This window comes from Caretta caretta, chromosome 1, assembly GCF_965140235.1.
Source record: "Caretta caretta isolate rCarCar2 chromosome 1, rCarCar1.hap1, whole genome shotgun sequence".
NCBI lineage: Eukaryota > Metazoa > Chordata > Testudines > Cheloniidae > Caretta > Caretta caretta.
The window spans coordinates 70,763,508-70,769,854 of NC_134206.1; the positions used below are offsets into that span (position 1 = coordinate 70,763,508).

At 36.9% G+C, this 6,347-nt stretch overlaps 1 long non-coding RNA gene across 1 annotated transcript; it reads left to right on the top strand.

Annotated features, from left to right (window-relative positions):
- The first annotated feature begins 411 nt into the window (after positions 1-411).
- LOC142069603 (uncharacterized) lies at positions 412-3,282 on the top strand. The gene is made up of 2 exons (XR_012665524.1): positions 412-687; positions 2,202-3,282. It is a non-coding gene; the product is annotated as an uncharacterized LOC142069603 (long non-coding RNA).
- Positions 3,283-6,347: the final 3,065 nt, after the last annotated feature.

Genomic DNA, 6,347 nt, shown 5'->3' on the forward strand with positions numbered 1-6,347 from the left:
GGCCTTTCCCAACTGGCACATGTAAGAGCATCTCCCAGAGTCAGGTAGGAAATCAGGGAATTGTATCTGGCTCACTGACAGCCCCCCTTCTCTGATGTGCTTAGGAGCGGCTGGTTACAGCGGAGTATTTCACCTTTTTACTACAAGGAGATAAGTAAATGATTGGCATATCTCCACTTCTGTCACTATCCTTCCAAGTATTTCTAGTGAATCCATCATTATGGAATAAACACATATGCCCTAATTCTTCAATGAAAACTATTCCATTCCCCTTTTGTGTGGCTATGTTGTTGCACACAGCCCTCTTCATATTGCGCAGCATATTTTAAGGAAAAGTGGCAGAGTTCCAGCTATCTAGAAAGCAAAGACGACTGGAGATTTGTGAGTTTCATCATGAGGTTCCATCCTTATGAAAAGCAGTTGTGCGTGCTGGAGAAGCCCTAGTGACCAACACTTATATGAAAAGCATGTTCCGGATTATATTGGGGGGCAAAGAAAGAAAACGTGCACAAGGCTGAATGAAACTGAATGTAAATAGAATTAGTGAAGGTTGAAATATACATATGCATGAACATGCAGATGAAGTGTGGTGAATTCTTTAAACACATTCAGACAAACAAGAGGCAACCAGCTGCTGTTAAATCATCCTTGAAGTATTCCTTCCCAGAAAAGTCTCCTTCAGTTCATGTGAGTAAATTCTGATTGCTTCACAGTGCTCTTTACGTTTCTGGTCTTTTAATCAATTTCATAGTAGAAAACCATTCAATGTATTCTAGATATTTGTTGCACAGAATATTTATTCTGGTTTATTTTATGGTATGTTTATTTAAAAGGGCTTCTTTTGGATGAAAACTGAGTATGGTCCGCATAATAGAAGGATCCACTTATCAATAGAAGTACTATATCTAGGGCTAAATTCATCCTAGGGTAACTCCATTGATCACATTAGATTTACACCAGGGATGAATTTGGATCTTGACTTTAATAAGAGACTTATACAGCGTCTACTTGAAAAAATAATTCAAATTAGTTTGGATTCTCTCTGTATTATTATTATTATTATTATTATTATTATTTGTATAAGACTAGTACTAAGACATACCAACTGAAATACGGCTGCTATTTTGTTAGGTGCTGTTCAAACATATAATAAGAGACAGTCTCTTCTCCAAATAACTTACATTCCAAATAGCAAGTCAGATAAAGAGTGAGAAGGGAAACAGAGGTACTGTAAATTGCCCTGGACCACATAGCAGGTCAGTTCCTAAATTGGAACTACAACATAGGCTTCTTCAGTCCCAGTTCAGTGTGTGATATCTTCTAGATCACTGTAATGCTTTCTTATTGACTAAAGGACAGTAAAAGGGGTAGTTAGAATGGTTGTGGGGAAATATTAGTGCATTCAGTAGGGATTCTGTAAGGCCTATTTTATATATATTAAAGATCAGGAATTAAAAATAAATAGAACATGCATACAATTATTGGATGATTCTTGAAAACCAAGAATGCTGAAGAGAGATCGTGGAGCAATATGGGAGAGAAAACAGAAAATTACTTGACAAGAAATATTATGGCTTAATGAGGTTTGGGATTATAAATTCATGAACAGTAGTCCATCTCCATGAAGACCTGTATATTGTATCCTTGTGTGACTCTGAGTTCCTCAGAACCAAAAGTAGTCAAAAATCTGAAGAAAACTCAATCCCCCACCCTCCCGTCTATATGTAAGTAAATGGGAGGGATGGTTTGTGAGGAAAATAAAATTGACTATGAATAGTTTGGCTAGTCTATGATTTGCCTGGGATATAATGATAACAGGTATTTGAAGGGTCTGAGGACTAAAGAGATAATGAAATTATTGAGGTTAATTAAAGGGAGTATAACTATATGGAATAATGTACATGTAAACAAAGTAAAGTTGATACCGAATACAGAGTCAGAACTGAATAACAGACATTTGACTGTAGAAACATATCTTAAGTGAAATGGCAGCCTCATCACTTGAGTCATTCAAAACTACCAGATAAAAACCACTCAATAATCTATTATAGGGAATAATCTTGCACTGGCAGTGGGATTGACCAGATGACTGAATATTGAAGGTCATGCAATTTTTGATTTCTAAGAGAACATTTCACATTCCTCTACATTCACGGTCTTTATACTTTATAGTTTGATGGGCTATTTTCTTTTTGTTATAGGTCAGCTGCATCATTTTCCTCCCAAGCAGTCCAAATCGTTGACCCCCAAGGATATTCCGACATATAACTTCCTATAGTGGAACAGTCTTAACTTCACAAAAAAACCCACCTTTTTCTACCTGGCAAATCAGGAAAACCACAGAGCTTCAGATTTCTTGTGCTTTTCCACAGAAAAATTACTTCATTTTCTTCTCAAAATCTGCAAGATGAAAGGGTAATTCAATCTGCAAGATGAAAGCTCAGGCCCTGGCTTTTTTATGAATAAAATCTACTAAGCACACTTTAAAAATAATAATAACTACATGCACATTTTTACAGAGATTAAAAAAACCCGAGCTGCTAAAAAGTTATTGCTTCCTTTCAGCTTGGCCCTGATTATTTTTAAAAGCTATAGAGTATAAATATAATTTGAGATTTTTCTACACACGACATGTCTTTTGATGAAATGTCAATAGCTATCTGTGTATTAGGAACTGAAAAGTCAACTGTTACCAACTCCTGCAAAACAAACAAACCCCAAGAACTGCGCACAGAAAACATACAAAGGAGGGGTTCTCTCCTTTGCGCATCCCCCAATATGTCTGCAAGTTGAACATTAACATAACAAGAGTTAATAAAAGGCACAGCATCACACAAAGGAGTCAAATCTATGCATCTTAAATTTACTAAAAACTGTAAGGGGATAGGAGACTTAAGGAAATTGTGTGAAGGTGGAGTCTAAAAGTGGGCAGACAGTTAATGAATAAATACAAACTTTTGGTTCTTATATAATATTGAGCTGCTGCAAACTGTAGCACATCAAAAAAGAAAAAGAAAAAGAAAAAGAAAAAGGAAAAGGAAAAGGAAAAGAAAAAGAAAAAGAAAAGAAGGTTTTATTCCAGCATCACATGAAATTTAACATGTAGTCCTGGCTTGACATGAGTAATTGGACATAAGAGAAAGCCTCATTTCTTGGAAAATTGGATTAAAGTAAATAGATCAGCAGGCTGAAAACAGAATGCCTATGCTAGTTAAGATAGCTAAATGGGTCAGTAAGCTAAGAGACAAAATGTGTGTATGATCTAAAATAAGGGGGAACACCCAGAAAACCATTTACAACACAGAAAATCACAAGGAATAAGATAAGTTGGGAACGTAAAGATAAGGTAAAGAGTAAGTCATACATAGACAGTGTGTGGACAGAGCATTCTATACAGGGATCGGTTCCTACAAGCAACCAAGACAAACCCAAAACTTGTGATCCAATGTATAATAAATATGATGTGTTAATGTATAAAAAGGAAGAGGGTTTCTGTGCAACTTTGAATATGCCCTTTACCCACCCCCTACTTTTGGATCTGATCAACTCAGTGTAGCTTTGCTGTATGCCAGATAAAGAAACCTGAATGATGAGACTGCGGTCAAACTGAATTTTGAGGGGACTGAGTAGAAGAGGTATCAGGGGAACCCCAAACAACATGGCAATGTCAAGATAAAAAACAAATCTCATCAAGACGAAACATAATTTGGTAAGAGCAAAAGAAGATCACCTGCCACAAAGACAAACTGAATGGGGAGGCAAGGGTGAAGTGTTCTTTACCCTTCAGATTCAAGCACAGATGGATCTGACATAACAGAGGGATTACGATCCCTGTCAAACCCAAGGTAGAACTGATTTCCAAAAATGTTGTGCAATTGTTAAGTTCTGAAGATCAGGCAGCAATCAGCCATAAATGATGAAATTTGGCAACTAATCCATTTTAAGTAACAAGGAAAGATGGCATGGCCCCATGTAAAGTGTATAGTTTTGAAAAATTCATTTGAAAAGTTAGCTGTGTTACAGAATTCAAGCATTAAAAGTAGTAACACTAGAGTAGTATGAGCTTCATTGTTAGGCACAGTCCATAATATATTACTAGCACAAAAAGTATGAATTTAAATATTACATTGGTTTAGACACTCTGGTACAGTGGTGGACAACCTGCAGTCCATCAGGGTAATCTCCTGGTGGGCCAGTCAGGATGCAGGTTTGGGAACTCAGAGTACCCCCTGGCTATGCTCAAGCCCAGCTCCTGCTCTAGGTTGCCATGCAAAGGTGGAAGGAACATCATTGATTCCTCTTGCTCCAGCCAGGATCCCATGTATGTCTTTCCTCTGCCTGTTCAGTGAAATTTTTTCTCTAGCAAACAGGGAGATCATGATGTGTTTGTGTGTGGTAGGGGAGCATAAGCATTAAGGCCCCGATTTTTAAAAGAATTTGTTGCTTCACTGAGCATTTCAATGCCTAAGAGAGTTAGGATCCTATATCTAATTTTAAAATGGGAATTAGGCACTTTGGAGCCTAAACCTTATTGACTAATTTAGGATCAGCAACTCCTAAAAACCTTTAGTACTGTGGACCCAAGTCCTTCAAAATTTTTGTTGGGGCGCAAAATAATACAGAAATGTTCTTCAAGTCACTCAGGAATTCTGGGAGGTTTTCTTCTACAAAACACCAAAATCAACATTACAGATCAGTAGCTTCCAAAAATTCCACTTTAAACATAAATCATGTCTCTGTTCTGAATGCACCAGAAAGACTGATCAGTTGAACACTCTGAATGCTAAACCAGTCTAGTGTTCTGCATGCTTCTAAATCAAAGATGGATAGCTTAGGGGGAAAAAAGTACCTATTTGCCTCTTTCCAAATCACTTCCAGCTGGAAACTCAGTCTGCCACGCTCGAGACTGAGGGTTCCATACTTTTCTCTTTGAAGCCAATGGCAAGTTTCATAAACATTTTCAATGAAAACAGAAACAAACCTTTAGTGTATAATCAAGACAGTCTAGAAGTATTGCCTGTGCTTGCAAATACTGGACCACCCTGAGGTTGGCTTCTGAGCAGATGTGCAAAGGGGGTGAAGATGCAAGAACTAATCCTATCCCTACCCCTTCATGCCTCCCAGTGCAGGGATCACCCAGAATTACAATCCTGTTGGTACTAGGATCTTTAAAAGAGCTAATGAGAAGACAGAGATGGGCCATAGTCAGGTATAGCCTGCCCATTCCTAGATGGCAGCAGAAGCTGTTACTCCCCAGGAGCTCTGGGAAGCAATGATGTTAAAAAAAAAAAAAAGATCAAGCAGGGGAGACCTTTTGAGAAGGAGCATGACCATTAGGGTCTGTTGCAGCCATAAATCCCACCTGCTGCAATGGCTTGCTGAAAACTACATAAAAGACAAAAATGAGTCCGAGTCCAAAAAAAGGGGTGAACTCTTCTTATTTCAGTCATGTGCAGCTCGGTGATTCTCTCACTTTATGACCACCAGGTCAGATACTGTTGCTTGCCTTGAAGCAGCTACTCAGTCTTATACTGGAGATGATTTTAATGATGTCCTTTTATGATTTTCCTTTGGAGGATTTTTTGGTTCGTTCACATCTGGATGGAAGATACAGTACAGCAGCTAAATTACTGTGAAGAAATTTCAGATGATTTGGGATTCAGAAATGGGACCTCTTTTTCACTTACCACAGTATCTTGTCCAAACTTTTTTCCATTATATCTTGATAACAAATCCAGTGATCCCGTGGTAATAACTTTTCATAATTGCTATGGACAATGAATATCTTTACTTTCTTCTCCTGACAGTGACGCATTAAGTACAAACAGTGTAGTATGTATAATACGTGCAGTAATTATTAAAATAGGTTTATGTATTTCTGGAAAACCTTTTAGCTAAAGCTGGAAAAAAAAGAGGGGAGGAGAAATAATTTTCCAAAAATTCAATGTTATTTTCCTACCAAAATGGAAGAATTTTTATTTCTTATTTTAAGAAAGAAAGAAAGAAAGAAAGAAAGAAAGAAAGAAAGAAAGAAATTAAAATGACCATTTCTGATGAAAACACAGAAAATTTTGAAAAAGTTTCTGGTTTTGGAAAAAATAATGCCATTTTAAATTTAAAAATGTTTTCAGTTAAAAAAAAATCAACCAGCTTTACTTTTAAGTGTGACAATTTCTTGGGACACCATGAAAGAAATTTGAATTTAAAATGGGAATTTAAAAGCTTCCCTTTGGAGAACCTTGGTTCTTAGCACTTTTGAAAATCAGGCCATTTAAACAAATATTTAGGAGCCTAATTTTAGCCACTAAATTTAAAAAAAAATCTTGGCTATAACCTTATTATTCTCT